Source organism: Coregonus lavaretus, assembly GCF_964263955.1.
Source record: "Coregonus lavaretus genome assembly, chromosome: 33".
Taxonomy (NCBI): Eukaryota; Metazoa; Chordata; class Actinopteri; order Salmoniformes; family Salmonidae; genus Coregonus; species Coregonus lavaretus.
This window is the reverse complement of record NC_140020.1, coordinates 32,273,794-32,300,233: the sequence shown is the minus strand read 5'-3', so window position 1 is coordinate 32,300,233 and position 26,440 is coordinate 32,273,794. Positions and strand designations below refer to the sequence as shown.

The window sequence follows — 26,440 nt, the reverse complement described above, 5'->3', positions numbered from 1 at the left end:
ATGTTCTGTTTCATAGCTGGTAAATTAATCAGACAAAGTCAAAGAACTACGAAACCTACAATAGCTTATCCCACCTCGAGCTGCAACACTGCCTGGCTTGGGCTATGCACACCTGAAGAGCTGAGTGAAAGATTTATTTTTATAAGTGCTGCTCACAGGTACATTGAGGGAAAAAAGTATTTGATCCCCTGCTGATTTTGTACGTTTGCCCACTGACAAAGAAATGATCAGTCTATAATTTTAATGGTAGGTTTATTTGAAAAGTGAGAGACAGAATAACAACAACAGAAATCCAGAAAAAACGCATGTCAATAATGTTATAAATTGATTTGCATTTTAATGAGGGAAATAAGTATTTGACCCCTCTGCAAAACATGACTTAGTACTTGGTGGCAAAACCCTTGTTGGCAATCACAGAGGTCAGACGTTTCTTGTAGTTGGCCACCAGGTTTGCACACATCTCAGGAGGGATTTTGTCCCACTCCTCTTTGCAGATTTTCTCCAAGTCATTAATGTTTCGAGCCTGACGTTTGCCAACTCGAACCTTCAGCTCCCTCCACAGATTTTCTATGGGATTAAGGTCTGGAGACTGGCTAGGCCACTCCAGGACCTTAATGTGCTTCTTCTTGAGCCACTTCTTTGTTGCCTTGGCCGTGTGTTTTGGGTCATTGTCATGCTGGAATACCCATCCACGACCCATTTTCAATGCCCTGGCTGAGGGAAGGAGGTTCTCACCCAAGATTTGACGGTACATGGCCCCGTCCATCATCCCTTTGATGCGGTGAAGTTGTCCTGTACACTTAGCAGAAAAACACCCCCAAAGCATAATGTTTCCACCTCCATGTTTGACGGTGGGGATGGTGTTCTTGGGGTCATAGGCAGCATTCCTCCTCCTCCAAACACGGCGAGTTGAGTTGATGCCAAAGAGCTCCATTTTGGTCTCATCTGACCACAACACTTTCACCCAGTTCTCCTCTGAATCGTTCAGATGTTCATTGGCAAACTTCAGACGGGCATGTATATGTGCTTTCTTGAGCAGGGGGACCTTGCGGGCGCTGACGGATTTCAGTCCTTCACGGCGTAGTGTGTTATCAATTGTTTTCTTGGTGACTATGGTCCCAGCTTCCTTGATATCATTGACAAGATCCTCCCGTGTAGTTCTGGGCTGATTCCTCACCGTTCTCATGATCAATGCAACTCCACGAGGTGAGATCTTGCATGGAGCCCCAGGCCGAGGGAGACTGACAGTTATTTTGTGTTTCTTCCATTTGCGAATAATCACACCAACTGTTGTCACCTTCTCACCAAGCTGCTTGGCGATGGTCTTTTTTTATTTATTTTTATTTCACCTTTATTTAACCAGGTAAGCCAGTTGAGAACAAGTTCTCATTTACAACTGCGACCTGGCCAAGATAAAGCAAAGTAGTGCAATAAAAACAACAGAGTTACATATGGGGTAAAAAAAACATAAAGTCAGAAAATACAACAGAAAATATATATACAGTGTGTGCAAATGTAGCAAGTTATGGAGGTAAGGCAATAAATAGGCTATAGTGCAGAATAATTACAATAGTATTAACACTGGAATGCTAGATGTGCAAGAGATTATGTGCAAATAGAGATACTGGGGTGCAAAAGAGCAAAATAAATAATATAGGGATGAGGTAGTTGGGTGGGCTAATTTCGGATGGGCTGTGTACAGGTGCAGTGATCGGTAAGGTGCTCTGACAACTGATGCTTAAAGTTATTAAGGGAGATAAGAGTCTCCAGCTTCAGAGATTTTTGCAATTCGTTCCAGTCATTGGCAGCAGAGAACTGGAAGGAATGGCGGCCAAAGGAGGTGTTGGCTTTGGGAATGACCAGTGAGATATACCTGCTGGAGCGTAGACTACGGGTGGGTGCTGCTATGGTGACCAATGAGCTAAGATAAGGCGGGGATTTGCCTAGCAGTGATTTATAGATGGCCTGGAGCCAGTGGGTTTGACGACGAACATGTAGTGAGGACCAGCCAACAAGAGCGTACAGGTCACAGTGGTGGGTAGTGTATGGGGCTTTGGAGACAAAACGGATGGCACTGTGATAGACTACATCCAATTTGCTGAGTAGAGTGTTGGAGGCTATTTTGTAAATTACATCGCCGAAGTCAAGGATCGGTAGGATAGTCAGTTTTACGAGGGCATGTTTGGCAGCATGAGTGAAGGAGGCTTTATTGCGAAATAGGAAGCCGATTCTAGATTTAACTTTGGATTGGAGATTCTTTATGTGACTCTGGAAGTTGAGTTTACAGTCTAACCAGACACCTAGGTATTTGTAGTTGTCCACATACTCTAGGTCAGACCCGTCGAGAGTGGTGATTCTAGTCGGGTGGGCGGGTGCCAGCAGCGTTCGATTGAAAAGCATGCATTTAGTTTTACTAGTGTTTAAGAGCAGTTGGAGGCTACTGAAGGATTGTTGTATGGCATTGAAGCTCGTTTGGAGGTTTGTTAACACAGTGTCCAATGAAGGGCCAGATGTATACAAAATGGTGTCGTCTGCGTAGAGGTGGATCAGAGAGTCACCAGCAGCAAGAGCGACATCATTGATATACACGGAGAAAAGTGTCGGCCCAAGAATTGAACCCTGTGGCACCCCCATAGAGACTGCCATAGGTCCAGACAACAGGCCCTCCGATTTGACACACTGAACTCTATCTGAGAAGTAGTTGGTGAACCAGGCGAGGCAGTCATTTGAGAAACCAAGGCTATTTAGTCTGCCAATAAGAATGCGGTGGTTGACAGAGTCGAAAGCCTTGGCCAGGTCGATGAAGACAGCTGCACAGTACTGTCTATTATCAATCGTGGTTATAATATCGTTTAGGACCTTGAGCGTGGCTGAAGTGCACCCGTGACCAGCTCGGAAACCGGATTGCATAGCGGAGAAGGTACGGTGGTATTCGAAATGGTCGATGATCTGTTTGTTAACTTGGCTTTCGAATACTTTCGAAAGGCAGGGCAGGATGGATATAGGTCTGTAGCAGTTTGGATCTAGAGTGTCACCCCCTTTGAAGAGGGGGATGACCGCGGCAGCTTTCCAATCTCTGGGGATCTCAGACATTATGAAAGAGAGGTTAAACAGACTAGTAATAGGGTTAGCGACAATTTCAGCGGCTAGTTTTAGAAAGAAAGGGTCCAGATTGTCTAGCCCAGCTGATTTGTAGGGGTCCAGATTTTGCAGCGCTTTCAAAACATCAGCTGTCTGAATTTGTGTGAAGGAGAAGCGGGGGGGGCATGGGCAAGTTGCAGCAGAGGGTGCAGAGTTGGTGGCCGGGTTAGTGGTAGCCAGATGGAAAGCATGGCCAGCTGTAGCAAAATGCTTGTTGAAATTCTCGATTATTGTAGATTTATCGGTGGTGATAGTGTTTCCTAGCCTCAGTGCAGTGGGCAGCTGGGAGGAAGTGCTCTTATTCTCCATGGACTTTACAGTGTCCCAAAACTTTTTGGAGTTAGTGCTACAGGATGAAAATTTCTGTTTGAAAAAGTTAGCCTTTGCTTTCCTGACTGCTTGTGTATATTGGTTCCTAACTTCCCTGAAAAGTTGCATATCGCGGGGGCTATTTGATGCTAATGCTGTACGCCACAGGATGTTTTTGTGCTGGTCAAGGGCAGTCAAGTCTGAGGAGAACCAGGGGCTATATCGGTTCTTAGTTCTGTATTTTTTGAATGGGGCATGTTTATTTAAGATTGAGAGGAAATTACTTTTAAGGAACAACCAGGCATCCTCTACTGACGGAATGAGATCTATATCCATCCAGGATACCTGGGCCAGGTCAATTAGGAAGGCCTCCTCGCTAAAGTGTTTTAGGGAGCGTTTGACAGTGATGAGGGGTGGTCGTTTGACCGCGGACCCGTTACGGACGCAGGCAATAAGGCAGTGATCGCTGAGATCCTGGTTGAAGACAGCTGAGGTGTATTTAGAGGGTATGTTAGTCAGGATGATATCTATGAGGGTACCCATGTTTACGGATTTTGGGTTGTACCTGGTAGGTTCGTTGATAATTTGCGTGAGGTTGAGGGCATCTAGCTTGGATTGTAGGATGGCTGGGGTATTAAGCATATCCCAATTTAGGTCACCAAGCAGTACAAACTCTGAGGATAAATGGGGGGCGATCAATTCACATATGGTGTCCAGGGCACAGCTGGGGGCTGAGGGGGGTCTGTAGCAAGCGGCAACAGTGAGAGACTTATTTCTGGAAAGGTGGATTTTTAAAAGTAGAAGCTCAAACTGTTTGGGCACAGACCTGGATAGTATGATAGAGCTCTGCAGGCTATCTCTACAGTAGATTGCAACTCCACCCCCTTTGGCAGTTCTATCTAGACGGAAAATGTTATAGTTGGGGATGGAAATTTCAGAATTTATGGTGGCCTTCCTGAGCCAGGATTCAGACACTGCTAGAACATCAGGGTTGGCAGAGTGTGCTAACGCAGTGAATAACTCAAACTTAGGAAGTAGACTTCTGATATTTATGTGCAAGAAACCAAGACTTTTGCGATTACAGAAGTCATCAAATGATAGCGCCTGGGGAGTAGGAGTGATACTGAGGGCTGCAGGGCCTGGGTTAGCCTCTACATCACCAGAGGAACAGAGGAGGACTAGAATAAGGATACGGCTAAAGGCTTTAAGAACTGGTCTTCTAGTGCGTTGGGTACATAGAATAAAGGGGGCGGATTTCCGGGTGTTATAGAAAAGATTCAGGGCATTATGTACAGACAAGGATATGGAAGGATATGAGTAAAGTGGAGGTAAACCTAAGCGTTGGGTAACGATGAAAGAGATAGCATCGCTGGAGGTATCTCTAGAGGCATAAATTGAGTCGGTCTCCGCGTGTATTGGAGGAGGTGCAAAGGAGCTATCTAAGGCAAGTTTAGCTAGGCTGGGGGGTCTGCAGTGATATAGTACAATTAGAAATAACCGAAACAACAATAAACTAACCATGTAGCCCATTCCAGCCTAACCATGTAGCCCATTCCAGCCTTGTGTAGGTCTACAATCTTTTCCCTGACATCCTTGGAGAGCTCTTTGGTCTTGGCCATGGTGGAGAGTTTGGAATCTGATTGATTGATTGCTTCTGTGGACAGGTGTCTTTTATACAGGTAACAAGCTGAGATTAGGAGCACTCCCTTTAAGAGTGCTCCCAATCTCAGCTCGTTACCTGTATAAAAGACACCTGGGAGCCAGAAATCTTTCTGATTGAGAGGGGGTCAAATACTTATTTCCCTCATTAAAATGCAAATCAATTTATAACATTTTTTACATGCGTTTTTCTGGATTTTTTGGTTGTTATTCTGTCTCTCACTGTTCAAATAAACCTACCATTAAAATTATAGACTGATCATTTCTTTGTCAGTGGGCAAACGTACAAAATCAGCAGGGGATCAAATTCTTTTTTCCCTCACTGTATAAACATTTGTCTAATTTACTTGAAACGAAAGTCTACTGAAGTGAGACTTTGTCCTTGTGTTTCTTGGCTATTTACATTGTTTTGTTCACAAGCTAGGTTGTTTTTCAATGTTTGAGTTTCAACTGTTAGGGAAGAGAAGACAATGCAGCTACTAGTCAGACTCAATCTCACAGGCACAAACATGACTGGAGTCGCATTACCACGGTAACCTCCCGCCCTTAAAGGGGAAGGTGAAATGTTTTGTCTCATCTGTGATCTTTTGGTTAAAAGACTCAGGTCACAAAAATTGAAATTAAACAATATACCACATTGCTTCTTACTACATAGTAATACATTTATTGTTTTAGCAATATTACAAAGCATGTTCATAATTTTTTTGTGTTTTGTTAGTGTAAGTTTAGGGGAAAAAATCTACCTGCCACAGTGGCTGGTGGACCAAAAAGTTAATTTTAGGCCCTGCTCAGATCGCATCTCAGAGCGTATGGTTATGTTCCTTCAGTCATTTACACACATTCTTCAAAGGTAAACAACACAGACAGATGAAAATGAACATTAGGGCTATTTACTTACTTAGTCCTATTCAATTATCAATGAAATGGGTTAATAAACACACTAATGCATGGCTGGCTACTACTTCTTGCATTTATTCCAGACACAGATTTAGAGGCTAATTCGCTTGCCCCATATATTGTTTCACTTTCGAGAGTAACAAAACTTTTCTCTCCCAAAACTTTGCCACAACATTTGCACAATTAAAATAAATCTATCTACATTTGTAATTTTATTTTCGAATGATCTGTCGCTCGGTAAACATGCCTGGGCGAGAAGAAATAATAATAACAAGAAGCCTGGGCTTGGATCACGACATAATGACAGCAATGGAATAATTATACGGAGAGACAAATTAGGCCTACTAAAAAAAAACAAGTAGACAGACAAAAACAACCATACGGCCTCAGCAAAGTCTACAGAAAATAACTTTAACAAAAATGACTAGCTACAGATTCTGATTCATACATGATGTTTGGAGAAGGGGAGACTTGTGCCCTGAGACGAGTGACTGAGTGAAACAGACGCGCGTGTGTCAGTCTGGGGAAATGAGAGCAGATGGAGAGCGGCTTGTTCTATACCAAATCGTTGCAGCAGGCTCAATTGATACCCCGCCTGTTTCTTTACAGACAGAAGAACTAGCCAATAGTTGTTTGGAGCACACAGCGCTTCCCACTGTTTGAGTGAAAGAGAGATTACGTGCTTGCAGCTGAAAATAACTTTTTTCCGACCACGGATATTTACATCCGACCATATCCGTTACTCGTTTTGTCCGAGTACTTGGCACACCCCCACCCCCTCTCCCTTCCTTTTCTGCTGCTTCCCTCACTCGGATTGGACCGGGTCTGGATCCGACCAGGTCTATATATACGGAATGGGTCTAGTTGTCTTCGGGTCCGTTCAGAACGGGTCTCATATATTTAAACTTTATGGACCCGTGAAGGCCTCTAATACCTTCATCGATTCTATTTTGTGTATAGAACACACTTCTGGCAAAACAGAATTCAGGTTTTCTTCCATTTTCTGCAATGTTGCAAACTAGTATACACAACAACTCTCTGCAAAATGTGTCATACAGTGGGGAAAAAAAGTATTTAGTCAGCCACCAATTGTGCAAGTTCTCCCACTTAAAAAGATGAGAGAGGCCTGTAATTTTCATCATAGGTACACGTCAACTATGACAGACAAATTGAGAGTTTTTTCTCCAGAAAATCACATTGTAGGATTTTTTATGAATTTATTTGCAAATTATGGTGGAAAATAAGTATTTGGTCACCCACAAACGAGCAAGATTTCTGGCTCTCACAGACCTGTACCTGCTTCTTTAAGAGGCTCCTCTGTCCTCCACTCGTTACCTGTATTAATGGCACCTGTTTGAACTTGTTATCAGTATAAAATACACCTGTCCACAACCTCAAACAGTCACACTCCAAACTCCACTATGGCCAAGACCAAAGAGCTGTCAAAGGACACCAGAAACAAAATTGTAGACCTGCACCAGGCTGGGAAGACTGAATCTGCAAAAGGTAAGCAGCTTGGTTTGAAGAAATCAACTGTGGGAGCAATTATTAGGAAATGGAAGACATACAAGACATTTTACATTTTTTTTTTTTACATTTTAGTCATTTAGCAGACGCTCTTATCCAGAGCGACTTACAGGAGCAATTAGGGTTAAGTGCCTTGCTTAAGGGCACATCGACAGATTTTTCACCTAGTCGGCTCGGGGATTAGAACCAGCGACCTTTCGGTTACTGGCACAACGCTCTTACCCACTAAGCTACCTGCCGCCCTAGACCACTGATAATCTCCCTCGATCTGGGGCTCCACGCAAGATCTCACCCTGTGGGGTCAAAATGATCACAAGAACAGTGAGCAAAAATCCCAGAACCACACGGGGGGACCTAGTGAATGACCTGCAGAGAAGTAACAAAGTAACAAAGCCTACCATCAGTAACACACTACGCCGCCAGGGACTCAAATCCTGCAGTGAAAGACGTGTCCCCCTGCTTAAGCCAGTACATGTCCAGGCCCGTCTGAAGTTTGCTAGAGTGCATTTGGATGATCCAGAAGAGGATTGGGAGAATGTCATATGGTCAGATGAAACCAAAATAGAACTTTTTGGTAAAAACTAAACACGTCGTGTTTGGAGGACAAAGAATACTGAGTTGCATCCAAAGAACACCATACCTACTGTGAAGCATGGGGGTGGAAACATCATGCTTTGGGGCTGTTTTTCTGCAAAGGGACCAGGACGACTGATCCGTGTAAAGGAAAGAATGAATGGGGCCATGTATCGTGAGATTTTGAGTGAAAACCTCCTTCCATCAGCAAGGGCATTGAATATGAAACGTGGCTGGGTCTTTCAGCATGACAATGATCCCAAACACACCGTCAGGGCAACGAAGGAGTGGCTTCGTAAGAAGCATTTCAAGGTCCTGGAGTGGCCTAGCCAGTCTCCAGATCTCAACCCCATAGAAAATCTTTGGAGGGAGTTGAAAGTCTGTGTTGCCCAGCGACAGCCCCAAAACATCACTGCTCTAGAGGAGATCTGCATGGAGGAATGGGCCAAAATACCAGCAACAGTGTGTGAAAACCTTGTGAAGAATTACAGAAAACGTTTGACCTGTGTCATTGCCAACAAAGGGTATATAACAAAGTATTGAGAAACTTTTCTTATTGACCAAATACTTATTTTCCACCATTATTTGCAAATAAATTCATTAAAAATCCTACAATGTGATTTTCTGGATGTTTTTTTCTCATTTTGTCTGTCATAGTTGACGTGTACCTATGATGGAAATTACAGGCCTCTCTCATCTTTTTAAGTGGGAGAACTTGCACAATTGGTGGCTGACTAAATACTTTTTTTTCCCCACTGTATATCTGGTTGGAAAACAGTGACAAACATGCAGCAACCCTTCTACGGGTATGTGGAGTGTTTTTGAAATTCTTGAAAAATGTCACCTCTGGAAGCCAATGGGCCATTCTAGCCATTTCATCTAATAAAAAATTATCCAGACCTCTAAAGGAGGCTTGACAACAACGTGATTTTGATCTATGGCTAATGTGGATTTTGATTAAATTGACATTTTTCAGTGGTTGTTACATTTTTTGTTAAAAATAAATTCTGTCTGAAATTCCCAAGTGGAAATTACAAACTTCAGAAGCCTTTTACTGCATTTCAGGAAAGTTCTCCTGCAACAGTGTGATCAAATGAAGATCCTGCTGGGGACAGTGCCAGTGAATGGACGTTTCATGGTGGTGTTACATTCTCTAAATACCCAATGCACAGCATCAACACTGCATGGCTGAGTGAGTCGGGATAAGGCCGTACTTTACCCTGTAACTGTATCATCACACCCCACAGCACAGCTGATGGGAGGAGTGATGGTAAGAATTGTGTGTGGGGGGTCTGTCTCTTTCTCTCTCTGTGTGTGTGCATCTGAGATGTGTGTGTTTGTGTGTGAACCTTGCAGCCTCGAACACGCGGTCGTAACAGAAATCACACACTACGTTTGACTTGCGCTTTGGCTTGAAAGGGAGCAATTCATCTTGGGCCTACATCAGCGACACGCCAACAAGTGTGTGATGATTCACACACGAGCAGAGCAGCTTTGCTACCGCTTATTTCTTCCCCCCCAGAAACATCCCTCTCTCCTCTCATCCTGCCCTCCTCTCCTTTCCAGAGGCAAGCCTGTCTGTCCCTAGGCATTGATTTGGTGGTTCAGAATTATTTACTTACTTAGTCCTATTCAATTATCAACGAAATAAGCTAATACATACCCTATTACTGCCTGCATTTATTCCCTACACAGAGTTAGATGAAGATAGGCTAATTCGCTTGCCCCATTTACTGTATATTTTCACTTTCGAGAGTAGCAAAACTTTTCTTGCGCGACACTTATGCCACAACATAACGATCTACATTTGTAATTTTATTTTCTAATGATCTGTTGCTTGGTAAACATGCCGGGGCGAGAATAAATAATAATCAACTCCCCCCCCCCCCCACATCCCTCTCTCCTCTCCTCCAGCCCTTCCTCTCCCAAGGCAAGCCTGAATGATGGACGCTCCTCTCTTCACAATGTGCGTGTGTCCTCTCTCCACAACAGTCCTTTTCAAGAGTTCAAAATAAGTGTACATTCGGGGACATGGAAACATAATAATGAAAGAATGCCATGGAAATAGGGAAACAGACCTTACAGATCTTGTTGAGGAAGATCATAGTCAGTCAGTGTGTTTTGATAGAGCCATTCAAATGGATGGATAGGTACCTTGATGAATATGAACCTATCCATGATGCTGAAACCCTTCTCAGCAGGGACATCTCTCTGATGGTGAGGCGAGGTATTATTTAAAGAGGATCCTGCTAGTCCAATTGCACAATCGATACAGAGACCATGACGCTCCATTTCCTAAACCCTAAATCCTCACAACCGGGCCAATTTAGAAAACTCAGCTGTTCCACTGAAAGACAAGTCCCCCCCCCCCGTTGGTTTGGAAAACAGATTGTGGCTGAGAGAGGACAGGAGCTGCAGGAGATACACTGTAGAGGTGTTTGTTTTCTTGTCAAATCCCTTAGTTGTAAAAGTCATGAAATGAAGTCTCCTTAGAAGAGACACACACACACAACCCCTGCTCAGATACCTAAGCTCAGATACCGTGTCACAGTCCTGTCCTACGCCACCTGCTGCCCCAGACTGAGCACGTGCTACATACTACTGTCTCTCTGCTCCACTCTCCTATCCTCTCATGCCAAACACCAGCTTAACGCTTCTGTCCGCTCCACTGGCCTCAACTGCCCCCCCCGCCCCACCTCCGCCCTGCCTAGGAAGGTCATCTTCCAGTCAGCTCACATCAGTCGTCGTCTGGGGACCCTGAGCTCCAGAGCTGGTAGTGTCTGCAATTAAGATGCATGGCTGAGTTAAGACCTTAGTGTTTTACTAGGCTACGCTATGACCAGACAGGGCCGGCCTCACCTCTAATACTGCTCCACACGACTCTCTCTCCTTCTTTCCTCTCCCTTCTCATCCATCCTTTCGTTTTCTCCTCTAACCCTCCTCTCCCTCCTAACTCATTTCTCCTCTCCTCTGCTGATTTCATCAGTGCTGTCATCATTTTTCAAACAGTGTTCTTATAACATTTTAATAAGATGCTAATTGCATATTTATTTACATAGGACAGAAGGTGTTGACTTTGCGGTAATGTTGTTTTACTTTTTGGGGGTTTACTTATTATCTTTGTATGTCTGACAAGGAATAAGACAGTCAATGTTTACATGAACAAGTCATGTTTGCTAGTGTTGGTTATTTAAAGGGAATGGGAGACCCCTTTTTCGCCTCTTGTTAAAAGGTCCGGAGGACTGGAGGTGCTCTCTTAAAGGGATGGTCTACCCTTAAAATCAAAGTTTGTGACATTTGTTAGCTTCAGATGGTTCCTATCCATTTATTTGGGATAAAGGTCCCCCAGATTCCAAATAAAAATACAGTTTCTCAGGTGCTACACAACAGACAGTGTGGAATATTGACCACCTTTTGAGATATATATATAAAAAGTCAGAAACTTTATTTTGTGGGGTGAACTATGCCTTTAAGAGATGGCTTCCCAGAGCCCATCAGTAGCAGTTTACCTCCTGAGCTCAAAGATGAGTAAACAACAGTTAGTTTGTGATTCCACCACAGCAGCTTTACTGGCACGCAGGATGACAGGCTGTCCAAGTCGCTCATTAAAACACACACACACACTGGCTTGAAGTACTAGGAGCATTTGGCTTTGGCTTGGGTGGGAGTTTCTCTTTTTTATGTAAATTATTTAACTGGCTGAGTTGATCAACATCTGTGGAATAAGCAGAAGTGGAAAAGGCCAAATTAATAAAAATGGCTGTGGTGTTTAGGTACATGGGGGATTTCATTTTAGGGAAAAAACCTAGTTGTTGGTATGAAATAAGCACAAAAAAGACTCAATAAAAAAAGTATGTCCTTGAACCTGGGTGACCGGAGCTGTCAGGAGTCAAAGGTCAACAATGTCAAAGGTCAGAAAATGTGAATGCCCTTGAAGAACAATTGCTTGCCCATCTATCATATATAACTCCATTACCTTGGTGCATGTAGTAGGTAGGCACGGTAGGGTCTAGATAGTCAGCTAGTTACACAAGCATATTGTCTTGTACAGGCAGCAAATTATACACCACCCATGTCCTAGAAAACCCAATTATGTTCACCAACTACCTCTGTCAAATGAATAATACGCCTTTGTGATAATAAGGTAGAGATTTCTGGAGCACATTGGTACATGAACTCACACAGCGGGCATATATTCATGATATTGACTCAAACGGCTCATTTAGGATCCCATGCGGGAGGCACTACTGAGCCTGTGGTGTGATGACTAGCTCTTCCCTACATCCCTTCCCCCTACCTCTCTAACTTTACTGATGATGGCCGCCATTGACTTTTCTGCTGTTTATACAGTATGCAACGCTCCTTCTCTCTCCAGGGTGAAGAAGAGGGGCGAGGGATGAGAGGGAGACAGAAAGGAGGGGTTCTATCCCCCCCCCCCCCTCTCTCTCCCTCCTTGTTTGTTCTTTCTCTCCCTCGCTATCATATTTTAAAGGAGTCCCACACATTATCCCTTCATACAGTTCATATAGAGCCGGGTCATAGGTCATTAAGTAAAATACTTGGTCGTCTGCCTCCTCCTCCTCCATGCACAGCAACGCTGCACAGCATTCATTAATCACACACACGCCTTTCAAGATAACGCTCAGCGGCAGCAGCATAGTCACATGGCCAGTCTTACGGAGTAGGATGAAGGGGGAGAGAGAGAGCGAGAGATGGACGGAGGGAGAGAAGGAGACGGAGAGACAGAGAGGGAAAGTAGCACAGACAGTCACACGGCCAGTCTGACAGAGTGGGGTGGAGGGGGAGAGAGAGAGAGAGAGGGATGGAGGGAGGGATACCGAGACAGGGGGAGAGGGGCACAGTCACACGGCAGTGTGACAAAGTGGGAGAGACAGAGACACAGAGCGAGAGAGAGACAGAGACAGAGACACAGAGAGAGAGAGAGAGAGAGAGAGAGAGAGAGAGAGAGACAGAGACAGAGACAGAGACAGAGACAGAGACAGAGACAGAGACACAGAGACACAGAGACAGAGAGACACAGAGACAGAGAGAGAGAGAGACAGAGAGACACAGAGACAGAGAGAGAGAGAGAGAGAGAGACAGAGAGAGAGAGAGACACAGAGAGAGACAGAGAGACAGAGAGAGACACAGAGAGAGAGAGACAGAGACACAGAGACAGAGGCAGAGACACAGAGAGAGAGAGAGAGAGAGAGAGAGAGAGAGAGAGAGAGAGAGAGAGAGAGACAGAGACAGAGACAGAGACAGAGACAGAGACAAAGGCAGAGACAGAGAGACAGAGCCGTAGAGACAGAGACAGAGACACAGAGACAGAGACAGAGACAGAGAGAGAGAGAGAGAGACAGAGAGAGAGAGAGACACAGAGAGAGACAGAGAGAGACACAGAGAGAGAGAGACAGAGACACAGAGACAGAGGCAGAGACACAGAGAGAGAGAGAGAGAGAGAGAGAGAGAGAGAGAGAGAGAGAGAGAGAGAGAGAGAGAGAGAGAGAGAGAGACAGAGACAGAGACAGAGACAGAGACAGAGACAGAGACACAGAGACAGAGACAGAGACAGAGAGAGAGAGAGAGAGAGAGAGAGAGAGAGAGAGAGAGAGAGAGAGAGAGAGAGAGAGAGCGAGAGAGAGAGAGAGACACAGAGAGAGACAGAGACACAGAGAGAGAGACAGAGACACACAGAGAGAGAGAGTGACACACAGAGAGAGAGAGAGACACACAGAGAGAGAGAGAGAGAGAGAGAGAGAGAGAGAGAGAGAGAGAGAGAGAGAGAGAGAGAGAGAGAGAGAGACAGAGACAGAGACAGAGACAGAGACAGAGACAAAGGCAGAGACAGAGAGAGAGAGAGAGAGAGAGAGAGAGAGAGAGAGAGAGAGAGAGAGAGAGAGAGAGAGCGAGAGAGAGAGAGACACAGAGAGAGACAGAGACACAGAGAGAGAGACAGAGACACACAGAGAGAGAGAGAGTGACACACAGAGAGAGAGAGAGAGACACACAGAGAGAGAGAGAGAGAGAGAGAGAGAGAGAGAGAGAGAGAGAGAGAGAGAGAGAGAGAGAGAGAGAGAGAGAGAGAGAGAGTGGAGGAAGAGACAGAGAGCGAGAGAGAGAGAGTGGAGGAAGAGACAGAGAGCGAGAGACAGAGAGGCAGGGGCAGGGCTAGTCTGACTGAATAAAAAGACAACACAACGCTACCCTACAGCTAGAGAAGCCACTAGACCTGGCTCTCCTCCTCATTCTCCTCTATCTCCTTTACCTTTCTCCATTCCTCTTCCACTTCCCGCTATGCTGGAGGCCACTGTACTCTTCCACCCCTCCCTATCCTACTCTCTTCTTCCCCTCCTCTCCAGCCCACTGGGCTATACGTGCTACAGTCCTGCATGGGGTCGGATACCCACGGTTCAGCTGGTGGATGGAATGAAACAAATTATTTCAACCTGTGGGTCGGCTCGCGGTTCAAACAATTATATTGCTGGTCGGAAACGTTTTAAATCAAGATCCCAGGCCCTTGTTGTGTTGCATTGTGTTGCGAATTCCATTCTGTGAGAGGTAATGGAGACATAGTAGGCTACCAGCCACACAGAGAGAGAGTGTTGAGCAGGGAACTGTCCATTATATGTGTGGAGAAATAGGTTATGATGGTGGAATACACCATCATGGAAACAGGTGCTGCACGAGTGAAATCCCCGGTTTTGGAGTGGAGAAGGACATCAAGGATAGGCTACACAGTCTGCAAAAAGTGCCAGCAGGTATTTGTTTACGGCGGTAGGAAGACAGGCACTTCTTCCATTATCAAAGTAAGCTTATTTGCTGGCTAATTCAGGCTTTCGTTCAAGTGATAAATTGACTTTTTTAGATAATTACATTGGCCTAGGTCTTTATTGTTTAAGTAGGCCTATTTGTCCGTTCATTCAGGCTTTCGTTCATTTAGACCATACGCAGACCCAAAAAATTTTAAATCGGTGCGGCTGGTAAAAGTTTGAGTATAGCCTACTAAATAAATGCATTTTTGCAGCCTATATTCAATTCTGGGAATTGTTTATTTTAGTTTCCATTAAACTATTTGATTATCTAAACAATATTGAATGTAATATTGAATGTCTTGTTTTGTTATGTCGGCTATAGGCTTTCATTAGGTAAGAAGGCTTTTTTTCAAGGCAATTTGAGTTGTCAATGTGCCGCATTGTAAAGATGAAAATACATTGTTGGTAATTCATGGCATGGTTTCCTTTAATCCAAATGTTGCATAGACATGCAGACAAATTAATAACTGCAGGGACAGGGAATAATAGCCTACTACTCTTGAGTCTTAAAAACAATGAAATCATTTGATCTACCTGTGGCTATGGAACCCTGTCCCCAGTCCACCCAGCCGTGCTGATCTAGTTTCTGCTGTTCTGCCTGCGGCTATGGAACCCTGTCCCCAGTCCACCCAGCCGTGCTGATCTAGTTTCTGCTGTTCTGCCTGCGGCTATGGAACCCTTATCTGTTCACTGGACGTGCTACCTTGTACCAAGCCTGCTGTTGGACCCGCTCTCTGCTGTCTCGACCTCTGAATGGTCGGCTATTAAAAGCCAACATTTACTCCTGAGGTGCTGAACTATTGCATCCTCTATAACCACTGATTATCTGACCCTGCTGGTCATCTAGGAACGTTTGAACATCTTGTTGAACGATCTGGCCTTAATGGCCATGTGCTGGTCATCTAGGAACGTTTGAACATCTTGTTGAACGATCTGGCCTTAATGGCCATGTGCTGGTCATCTAGGAACGTTTGAACGTCTTGAAGAACGATCATAATCTCCACCTGGCACAGCCAGAAGAGGTGTCACGATCGTTACATGAAGCAGACCAAGGCGCAGCATGATATGCGTACATCTTTTAATGAGTACTTATATAACAATTAACAAAACAACAAAACGAAACGTGAAGTCCTCGGTCATAAACACAAACCTACACGGAACAAGATCCCACAAATGACAAGTGCACAAAAGGCTGCCTAAGTATGGTTCCCAATCAGAGACAACGAGCCACAGCTGTCTCTAATTGGGAACCACCCCGGCCAACATAGAAACACATAAACTAGAACAAGAACATAGAAAACGAAACATAGAACTACACATCGAAACTAACACCCTGGCTCAACATATAAGAGTCCCTAGAGCCAGGGCGTGACAAGAGGACTGGTTTTCCCTAGCCACTGTGCATCTACATCTGCATTGCTTGCTGTTTGGGGTTTTAGGCTGGGTTTCTGTATAAGCACTTTGTGACAACTGCTAATGTAAAAAGGGCTTTATAAAATACATTTGATTGATCTTATTTGGTGGGTAACGGTCCGGCTCTCAGAACAATTCTATGCGGGTGGGTCGGGTTGCAGAGAAAAATCGGTCCTGATGTCCGGTATCGGGTGGGGCTCGGAATTGATGTGGCCGGTGCTGGGCGGGTGCGGCTCCAAAAAACGGACCCGTGCAGGACTCCAATACCTGCTACATCCTCTCTTCTCCTCCCTCCTCCTTTCCTCTCCTACTCAAGCTAGTACTATGCTTCTCTATGTCACCCACTCCCCCCCCCTTCTCTTTTTCCTCCCTCACTGTACTACAGTACACCTGTCACCAGCTCTCCTCCTCTCCTCCATCCCTCCCTCCTCTCCTCCATCCCTCCCTCCTCTCCTCCATCCCTCCCTCCTCTCCTCCGCTGAGGCCAGTGGTGTAAGTCAGTCTTTTAATGGCCTGTTTTCAACTGGGAACGCCACGATTAGGAGAGTGACAGGGGAAATCTAAAGGAAGAATCGATTAGTGGGAAAGAGAGAGAATGAGAAAGAGACGGAGAGAGTGAAAGAGGGGGACTTAAGTCCAGATTGCTTGTTTGCATGAGACAGCTGGATTGAATATAAAAGTGCACCGTCTCAGTCTGTACCATCCAAACAAACGTCTGCTCAGCCGTATTATCTTTTATATATATATATATATAAGCACAGTGTGTGTGCCTGTGCTACAGCGTGTACTAGTGTGTATGTATGTGTGTGTGTGTGTGTGTGTGTGTGTGTGTGTGTGTGTGTGTGTTTGTGTGTGTGTGTGTGTGTGTGTGTGCGCACGTGTGTGAGTCCGCGGGCTAGCTACAGTATTTGCTCAGTGGTAGCCTCCTAAGTGTGCGTGCTTAGTATTTAATCTGAAATCCATAGCTGTCTGTATAGCTGTGTCTGTAGGGGATCGGAGAGGATCTCACCTCTATTTGCCATTCAGACCTGTCATGGTGGGGTTAATACATACACAGGAGGATGACAGCTAGATAACACCCCAGTCATCAGTTTATACCCTCTACAACCATCACTCATCCTGGAGAACCCAGACAGACCAGGAGGATTTGGGTAAAGATGTTACCATCTCTCTTTCTGTCTCCCTTTCTGTTTCTGTCTCCCTTTCTCTCTCTCTCCCTGTGTGTCTCTTTTAATCCCTCTCTGTATGTGTCTCTCGTTCTTACTTTCTCCCCCCTCTCCAGCTTTTTCTCTCCCCCTCTCTCTCTTTCACTCGTTCTCTCCCTCTCTCCATCAGACTGAAAAATAATGAGTGAAACAAAGATGGACAATTAAGCCTAGGCTGCTGACAGTTGATGAGAAGGCCACTGAAAGGTCATACGGTTTCATATAGGGCAATGATAGGCATTTACAGAGCTTACTGTATGTCTCACACACACGCACACACACACACACAGGCACACACGCACACACACAGGCACACACACACTGGGCTCCTAATCACACCAACACTTAAAGTGGCTAGATCCTACTGAGAGCCATTCAAATCAGCTTACTCTTTTTATAGTGAATTTGAAGCACTCTGACATAATGTAAAAATCCATCCTCAGAGCTGGTGGAAAACTATCATAAAAGAAACCCGTTACAAAGACTGCCTCTCAATATCCAAGCCCACCAAGACCGTGCCAAAGTGGGTGCTAAAATAGAACCAAGCAGATAATTCAGATTTTTGTTTAAGCAAGGACATCCATATCTGTCAGTCAAGTGAAACACAGTGTGTGTTTGTGCATGTGAGCGCGTGCATGTTAGGAGTGGTAAAAGTACCCCCTAACCACAGATCTAAGACCAGATTACCTTCCCCCAATCCTAACATTAACTATTATGGGATGAAAAATAACCCTGGACCATTGCTTAGAGAAAACTTATACCATCTGGCTTCTGAGCCCAGCCCAGCCCAGCCTAGCCCACTCCCCAATGTTAGAGGAGTAACCTTGCCACAGCACTACACAGCACTACAGTGGACTTCAGGAGGAACCAGGCTGGGCACGCCCCCATCCTCATCAACGGGGCCGCCGTGGAGATGGTCAAAAACGTCAAGTTCCTCGGCGTACACATCTGAGGAGCTGAAATGGTCAAACCACACAGACACCGCGGTGAAGAAGGCACAACAGCGACTCTTCAACCTCAGGAGGCTGTAGAAATTCGGCCTGTCACAGTGTTCTACAGGAGCACCATCGAGAGCATACTGTCGGGCTGCATCCCTAGCTATATGTACATATCTACCTCAATTACCTCGTACCCCTGCACATCGACTAGGTACAGTTACCCTGTGTATATAGCCAAGTTATCGTCCCTCATTGTGTATTTATTCCTCGTGTTATTATTTTTCTGTTTTTCTCTCTGCATTGTTGGGAAGGGCCCAAAAGTAAGCATTGTTGGTCTACACATGTTGTTTACAAAGCATGTGACACATAACATTTGATTAATTTGAGCAAGGTACGGCAACTGCACCGCCGCTGACCGCAAGGCGCTACAGAGGGTGGTACGCTCAGCCGAATGCACCTTTGGGTGCACACTGCCTTTACTCCAGGACACCTACAACACCAGATGTCGCAGGAAGTCCAAGAAGATCGTCAGGGACCTCAGCCACCCGAGCCACAGCCTGTTCTCCCCGCTTCCATCACTCAGACGTGGGCAGGGCAGGAGCATCCTGGCAGAAACTAACAGACTGGCCAATAGCTTCTACCCCCAGACCATCAGGCTGCTGAATAGCCACCACTAGTCAGCTACCTGCTCCCCCTGTACCCCTCCTGTCCCCCCCACCCTCCCCATCACTTCCTGATGGCCACTGATGTTTAGTGACCTGAGGGGATATCTGTTCCTTGAGAGTGAGAGAGAGAGAGAGAGAGAGAGAGAGAGAGAGAGAGAGAGAGAGAGCACGAGAAAGAGACTGAGCACAGCAGGAGACCAAGAGAAAGAGAGAAAAAAAAGAGGTAGAGAGAGGGTAGAGACCACAATGCGAATGAGCAAGAGAAAGAGAGAGTACAGCAGGTGGTGCAGTAAAAAATGTTATGAAGACAGGCCCTGCACGACAGGCTGGTTTGTGGTGGTTGACTGGCTGACTGGCTGGCTATCACGGCAGCAAGGTTAAGTGTTCTTATAGTCTGGAAGGTGTCGCTCTCCGCTCCGCTACGCTCTGAGAGGACAAAAGCAGGTTGCTGAGACGGCAGCAGCATGTGAACACGACGGCTGGCTAATTCTCTCACGGATAAACCCTCTCAGGGTCGTACAGCAGTCTATTATCCAGGCTATGACCTTACTGGCATTCATCTATGAAAATAGTCAGAGGTAAGAGTGAAGGGAATCTAGACAATGTAGTCATATGAGCACCAAAAGTGTTCACTCGACCCTGTGCGCAAACAAGGTTTTCAAGAACCCTCTGCTCCGATTTGACACCTGCTCCTGTGCTGCTGCTGCTGCTGCTCTGAATGGCACTCTGCTATTCCTGTGCCTTTACTACTGCAGTGAGATCTGTGTGCTCATTTCTACCGCTGAATATTTCATAGTGGTACTCCATCTCGTCACGTCTCAAGATTCTAAGCAGAACCCCCATGCATTTATGAAGTAGAATATTTACTGGTACTAGTACTTTTGGAAAGAAAGCTCTGGTTTTGTGTAGTTGCAAACAATTCGGATTAGCTTTGGCTATTGGACTGAATACGACAGTATATAGATTGTGAAACACACAATGTATGAATTAAAAAACACACAACACCGTAGCTATATTCAACCAAATACCATAAATTACAGCTCAGCAACAATGTGTCCATTACAAAACCCAGCCAGTATCTAAGCAAACAGGAGATGCAACAGATATTTACTGCTGGACTTCAGTTCAATGCGTCCTCACTCTAACTGTCTGTGTGTTTCCATTCCACCTGCTGTCTCATTTAAATGTGTATCAGGTACCTCCCGCTCCGACTGCCACAATTGCTTTCTACATCAATCTGGAAACTAATTTGCACACGTTCTATTGATCTACAAAAAAAGATATATATAAAAATGAGTTTGGGGGGAAAAAGGGCCAATCTAAACTCTAGATTAAAAGCTTAATTAAATGTGAAAATTGGTCAGGGAATATAGAACATCTGTCTCTGGCGCTGCATCACAAACTCCAAGGTTAACAAACAGCAATTTACGGCTTTGAGACGCAGCCGAGGCCGAGGCCGCTCGCCATACCGCGCCGCTCGCAGTCTTCACAAAGACAACAAGAGTTTGCCAGGCTTAAAAGAAGCTTAAAAGTGACTGTAGGTGTGTCTGGATAATTTAAAACAATGGAATAAAGTGTGTGTGTGTGCATGTGTACGCTGTGACCTTGGTGCAGCTTTGTAGAGATTTGGCACCAGTTCCAGGTATTGTTTTAACTGCCTCCTGTTTAGATGTGTTTGTAGTGTTGTTTATGGAGTGCTGGCAACACAAACTACCCAGAGAAGGTGTTCCCTGTACAAACCACACTTTACACAGAGAAGGTGTTCCCTGTACAAACCACACTTTACCCAGAGAAGCTGTTCCCTGTACAAACCACACTTTACCCAGAGAAGCTGTTCCCTGTACAAACCACACTCTACCCAGAGAAGGTGTTCCCTGTACAAACCACACTTTACCCAGAGAAGCTGTTCCCTGTACAAACCACACTTTACCCATAGAAGCTGTTCCCTGTACAAACCACACTTTACCCAGAGAACCTGTTCCCTGTACAAACCACACTCTACCCAGAGAAGCTGTTCCCTGTACAAACCACACTTTACCCAGAGAACCTGTTCCCTGTACAAACCACACTCTACCCAGAGAAGCTGTTCCCTGTACAAACCACACTCTACCCAGAGCTGTTCCCTGTACAAACCACACTCTACCCAGAGAAGCTGTTCCCTGTACAAACCACACTTTACCCAGAGAAGCTGTCCCCTGTACAAACCACACTCTACCCAGATAAGCTGTTCCCTGTACAAACCACACTCTACCCAGAGAAGCTGTTCCCTGTACAAACCACACTTTACACAGAGAAGCTGTTCCCTGTACAAACCACACTCTACCCAGAGAAGCTGTTCCCTGTACAAACCACACTTTACCCAGAGAAGCTGTTCCCTGTACAAACCACACTTTACCCAGAGAAGCTGTTCCCTGTACAAACCACACTTTACCCAGAGAAGCTGTTCCCTGTACAAACCACACTTTACCCAGAGAAGCTGTTCCCTGTACAAACCACACTCTACCCAGATAAGCTGTTCCCTGTACAAACCACACTCTACCCAGAGAAGCTGTTCCCTGTACAAACCACACTCTACCCAGAGAAGCTGTTCCCTGTACAAACCACACATTACCCAGAGAAAAGATGAGTTATAGCTGAGAAAACCTACTCAGTAAAAAACAAAATAAGTGGAGAATACAGTTGTAGCGGGCCTGTCTTACATTTGGTGTATGTGACTTCAGACTTGCCCAGTCAGAGTGGGTCTGTCTTACCTTTAGGATGTCCTGGGTCTGTGAACTCGTACTTTCCCATCCCCACCGTCCTCAGCATCTGCAGCCCATTGGGCCCTGTAGGACCATCCTGATTGGCTACTGAAGTAGGCGAAACTAGCCGCGCCAACTGCCCATTGGTCAGAGGCAGGGCGGGGGGCTGTATGAGAGGGTGAGTTGGGTGAGACTGGTGAGGAGGGGGGTGCGGCGTCAGATGACCGTTCCCCATCACTCTGTGGTTGTGTTGGTTGGGGTGCGCTCCCCTGGGACCACCTGAGGGGGTGGAGAGGGGCGAGGAGAAGACAGGGGGCTGGGCCAAGGGGTAGGGTGGCTGGTAGGGCATTCTGAGCACCATGGAGGGGGGTTGGTGGGCGGTGGAGTGCGGGGGTAGCTGGAAGTGGGCTGTCATGAGCGGGTGGGGGTGGAGGGGCATGGGTGACTGGATGGAGGGGGTCAGACCTATGATAGGGCACTGGACAGTGACACTGTGGCTGAAGGAGGGGGGCTGGAGGGGATAGGAGTGGGGCAGGAGACTGGACTTGGTCACTGCTGCTACTGAAGGTACCCATGGAGGACCTGGAGAAAGAGAGAGACAGGGAGGGAGGGAGAGAGAGAGAGAAGGAAGGTGAGAGAGGGACAGAGCGTGAAGGAGGGAGAGAGAGGGGGAAGGAGGGAGAGAGAGAGAGTTTTGCTTATTATTACAATAAATCATTGTCTACTTGATCCTTTTAGATAGCTGAACAAATTGCACAAATGACTGTACATATATAGGGGGCCTACAGTTAACACATTGAACATATACACTGAGTGTACGAAACATTAAGAACACCTGCTCTTTCCATGACATAGACTGACCAGGTGAATCCAGGTGAAAGCTATGATCCCTTATTTATGTCTCTTGTTAAATCCATTTCAATCAGTGTAGATGAAGGGGAGGAGACAGGTTAAGGAAGGATTTTTTTTTTTAAACCTTGAGACATGGATTGCATATATGTGTGCCATTCAGAGGTTGAATGGGCATGACAAAATATTTAATTGCCTTTGAACGGGGTATGGTAGTAGGTGCAAGGTGCACTGGTTTGTGTCAAGAACTGCAACGCTGCTGGGTTTTTCATGCTCAGCAGTTTCCCATGTGTATCAAGAATGGTCCACCAGCCAAAGGACATCCAACCAACTTGACACAACTGTGGGAAGCATTGGAGTCAACATGGGCCAGCATCCCTGTGGAACGCTTTACGACACCTTATAGAGTCCATGCCCAGACGAATTGAGGCTGTTCTGAGGGCAAAAGGGTGCAACTCAATATATTATTAGGAATGTGTCCTTAACGATTTGTATACTCAGTGTATATACACAGTATGCCTACAGGGAACACGTTCAGTCCATGGTCTCAGTGATGAGAGCTGTTTACCATGTAGCTAGCTAAGTGTATGTATTAACAGTATGTTCTACTCTGGCGAGAGAGAGAGAGAGAGAGAGAGAGAGAGAGAGAGAGAGAGAGAGAGAGAGAGAGAGAGGATGTGCTAGACTGGGAGAAGAGAGCATCTCAGTGCATAATGGTCATCCATCCTCAGGCTAACTATCTCAGCACTATACCACTTCATTCCTACTAAACTTGATTAAAACCAGTGATGAGAGAGAAATCCAATATAATATTATTATTTTGTCCTGATTAGTAGGATTTCAACGAGGTGCCAGAATTGATTACAAGTTGATATGTATCTCTCCTCCCTGTTCTCCATCTTGAGTTCCTGTACATTTTCTGAACTACAATCAGTCTTTGGACTAAAATATACAATGAAGTAACAAGACGGAACTCATTAGCGATGGCTAACATGCACTCACATTTGCGAGTCGTCTTGCAGCAAAGCTAATGAAAGGTTTAAGAAGGGAAAAGTAATTGCATTAACATTAAATGGAACCCTTCTCCTGATTGCTCTCTTGTACCCCATCATTTAAATGTGAGGATGAAATATTGGTTGTTTCGTAAGTGCTCCTTGGTCCTTTTATAAGAATTCTATTCAATTTGGTGAATTGCTCAATCAACCTCTAATTGTTAACATACCGACTGAGGCAACGCTTCAGAAATCAAAGCCTTTAATCTTTCTCATAAGCGAAAAGTTAACTTTTCCGGACAGAAACGTATTGATAACAACCAACTGCGGAGAAGTTCCTATTTAAACCATTGATTCATTCTGGCAGAGTTGGAGGGGAAGTTTCTTGCAACTCAGTTCAGCGAAGTGCGGAGCTGGTTTCATTGCGGATGCCAAACGTTTTCACACACACACACACACACACACACACACACACACACACACACACACACACACACACACACACACACACACACACACACACACACACACACACACACACACACACACACATATTAATATGCAACACTATACTTGGATTGAGTGTCATATGCAGCAGCATTCTGCATGGGTGACATCTCACTCCGTGGTTGAGGCTGGTGTGTGTTTGTTTCTTCCGCCACCAGGCGGTGTGTGTGTGTGTGTGTGTGTGTGTGTGTGTGTGTGTGTGTCAGTCCGTGCTTGTAGGCAAAGCCTCAGTCGTCTGGCCACATTACTAATACCACAGGGCTTCATGGACCATTCAGCCACCTCTATACCCCACACAGCAGGGTCCCTGAGGACTGTGTGTGTGTGTGTGTATCTCTTTGTGTGTGTGTGTGTGTGTGTGTGTGTGCGCCCCTCTATACCCTCCCAGCAGGGTCCTTAGAGAACATACCAGGGGACAGAGAGCACTGCTCTGACCCCCAACCTCCAGAAGAAGAACACGATAGGAACAGTGTCCTCAGTGAGAAGTTGGAGAAACTAGCCAAAGCTTTTGGTCAAAGCCATTTAGTGGTGGCAAAGACTCTCGAACAGACAAGAGCAGAGAGGACTTATTTTAATTGGAGAAGTATTAATTATGCGTTTGAGAAACTAGATATTTAGAAGTGGTGGAGGCGTATCTCAAATAGACAACAGCACAAAACGTATTTCCATTTGATAGGTCTTAGTGATTTTTTTTGAGAAACTAGATATTTAGTAGTAGCAAAGCCTGTACTGGCAGTCTCAGCTGACAAGAGCTAAAATACTTATTTTCCATGAAAAAGGTATTATTTCTCTGCGTCTACATAATCAGTGTCTTAGCTGTGACAGGTTAATTATTGAAATCTTTATTGACACTGCTTCAATTACAGTTAGCAGATAATATGTCGAGTTAGTAACGTAGAGCTACAGTATGACGGACATGGAATACTGACTACTCAGTATTGTATATAATGGGTATTGCTTGAATATACAGTATTCATTGTATTGCTCGCTACAGTATTAGGAATGTGGAAATGGGATATTTGTTATGGAAGTATACAATATTCATTGCGTTTCTTGAATACATCATTCGATACCGTATTCATAGTGTCTATAGTATGATAGTATATTAATAGTAGAGGTTCCAATGGAGCAAGTGCAGTGGCTGTATCATTGTGTATTGTTCTTAAATTAGACCTATTCTCCATGAGTGAGAGGCAGAGGCCAGCAGAGCAGCGTAACAGAGGGAAATTGACTGCTGCAGGGCACAGCCATTCTGGGTTCACTTCATTACTATAGGATCTCAACATCTACAGCTCCTAAACTTAAACCATTATTGTCATTCTCATTTATACTCATTAAACCACGACAAAGCCTATTCCCCCTCAGGAGACTAAAAAGATTTGGCATGGGTCCTCAGATCCTCAAAAAATTCTACAGCTGCACCATCGAGAGCATCCTGACTGGTTGCATCACCGCCTGGTATGGCAACTGCTTGGCCTCTGACCGCAAGGCACTACAGAGGGTAGTGCGTACGGCCCAGTACATCACTGGGGCAAAGCTCCCTGCCATCCAGGACCTCTATACCAGGCGGTGTCAGAGGAAGGCCCTCAAAATTGTCAAAGACTCCAGTCACCCTAGTCATAGACTGTTCTCTCTGCTACCGCACGGCAAGCGATACCGGAGTGCCAAGTCTAGGTCCAAAAGACTTCTCAACAGCTTCTACCCCCAAGCCATAAGACTCCTGAACAGCTAATCATGGCTACCCGGACTATTTGCACTGCCCCCCCACCCCATCCTTTTCACGCTGCTGCTACTCTGTTAAGTATTTATGCATAGTCACTTTAACTCTACCCACATGTACATATTGCCTCAACTGCCTCAACTGGCCGGTGCCCCCGCACGTTTACTATGCAACGGTACCCCCCTGTATATATAGCCTCCCTACTGTCACTTTATTCTATTGTATATATAGCCTCCCTACTGTCACTTTATTTTTTACTTCTGCTCTTTTTTTTCTCAACACTTTTTTGTTGTTGTTTTATTCTTACTTTTTTGTTTAAAATAAATGCACTGTTGGTTAAGGGCTGTAAGTAAGCATTTCACTGTAATGTCTGCACCTGTTGTATTCGGCGCATGTGACCAATAAAATTTGATTTGATTTGATTTGATTTGATTTGAAATATCCACCTCAAATAGATGATTTGTTTAAATCTGAAAATATTACAATAAT

The 26,440-nt window shown here is 45.2% G+C and overlaps 1 pseudogene across 1 annotated transcript in view; it reads right to left on the bottom strand.

Annotated features, from left to right (window-relative positions):
- LOC311108205 (kelch-like protein 29) overlaps positions 1-26,440 on the bottom strand; it is a 208,891-nt pseudogene that overhangs the window by 114,121 nt on the left and 68,330 nt on the right. Inside the window, exon 3 of the transcript in view lies at positions 21,893-22,465. The product of the transcript in view is annotated as a kelch-like protein 29 (transcript). The remainder of the gene's footprint in view (positions 1-21,892; positions 22,466-26,440) is intronic.